A 1,746-nucleotide genomic window follows, 5' to 3' on the forward strand; every position below is an offset into this window, starting at 1 on the left:
CAGCAGTTTTTTAAAATACTAAATAGAATGCAATAAGGATTACAAAAGCCATTACATGTAATGAGAAACCAGAAGGAATGTTCTCTATTGACCATGCTCTGCTTCAAAGGCAGCCAGATGGATAAATTCTCATGCTGTAAATCAAACTGATTTTATTATGTCTTGGCAGTATAAAAACATCAGGGACAGAATAATGAAAAGGAATGTTGGAGACTCAGGTGAACTCCATATGAAAATGTGCAAAACTGATGAAAACGTAAAAGTCTCTGAGTAGTATATTGTGTTTTACATGATTTAAGTTAAATTGCAAAAATAGGGAATACCTAGAGGAATGAATTATCTTTTTGATAGCCAATCAAAGGTCCTTAGAAGAATGAACTCAATCCTCATTCTTGTAGAGGCATCATCAGATGAGAGGAGCTCTATTTTTTTTGCTTCTTTCCATTTATACATCAGTTTGAAATCTGAACTACTACATGAAACTGAAAGAAACCTAGAAATACTAGACACACAGGCTTTGGAAAAAGCCATGAAAGAAAAATAAATAAAATATATATAGCCTTGTAAAAGGTCTAACTAAATTTATTTATATAGTCTTAAGTGAAAACAGAAAATGATTTAAACAATATAATATTATTGAAAATTGAAAAATGTTAGGAGATGCTTAATTTTTTCCTTTCTACTATATTGAATTAAGTATTGATTTTATATAGAGAGATTAAAGATGAGATTAACAAGAAACGTTTAAAAATGGACAAAAGTTCTGAATAGAAATGTTTTCCAAAAAGCCCTGAAAAGCGTCAGTGTGTTTACAAAGTAATGTTTAATACCACTTCTATGCTGGGTTAATGCTTTGTGAACAGAAGTCATTAGAGAATTGCAATTGAAAGTTACTATGATACTACTTCATAACTATTATAACTTATCAGAAAAATCAAACGAACCAGGTGTGGTGGAAAAGGCTTGTAAATCCAAGCATTTAGCAGTTTGGAGTAAGAGGATTGGAGTCTAAGGCCAGTCTGGGGTTCTGCACATAGTAAAATCCTGCCCTTAAAAAATTCAAAATGTAATAATGTTGGTGAGAGTGTGAGAAAAGGAAATTTTCTACACTCTTGTTCAAAATACAGGTTAGTATTCTCATTGTAGAAAGTACTTTGTAGTTTTCTAAAGAAATGCAAAGTTGAAATATGATATGACACACCAATCATTTGATTATTTCTCTCTGGGTAACTCGTAAGTATATCTGTAGTTGTTTGTTATTGACATGGTTCACAATAGCCGCCCAGATATAAATAGATGTTGTGTACAACGACAGACTAATAAAGCAACTGTGGTGCATGCACAAATATATTTTTCTGTTTCATCTTTAAAATAGCAAGAGAGGGCTGGGAAGGTGGCTCAGTGGTAGAGCGCTTGCCTTGCATGCTCGAGGCCCTGGGTTCGATTCCTCAGCACCACATAAGCAAAAAAAAAAAAGCCGGAAGTGGCACTGTGGCTCAAGTGGTGGACCACTAGCCTTGAGCTGTTATCTTATGTCAAAACGTTCATATTTTCGGGATCAAATACCAGCAGTGGTAACATTTTTTTCCAGTCCTTGAACTGTGGGCCTGGGCCCTGAACATGGTTATACTTGTAGCGTTAGTGTGAGCTTGTTTAGTTATTGGATTACTGCCCATGAGGGGAATTACGGGTTCATAAGAGAGATTTATGTTTAGTCTTTTGAGGAAACTCCATACTGCATTCCAG

This window comes from Dipodomys spectabilis, unplaced genomic scaffold (genome assembly GCF_019054845.1).
Source record: "Dipodomys spectabilis isolate Male_0828 unplaced genomic scaffold, ASM1905484v1 ptg000320l, whole genome shotgun sequence".
Taxonomy (NCBI): domain Eukaryota; kingdom Metazoa; phylum Chordata; class Mammalia; order Rodentia; family Heteromyidae; genus Dipodomys; species Dipodomys spectabilis.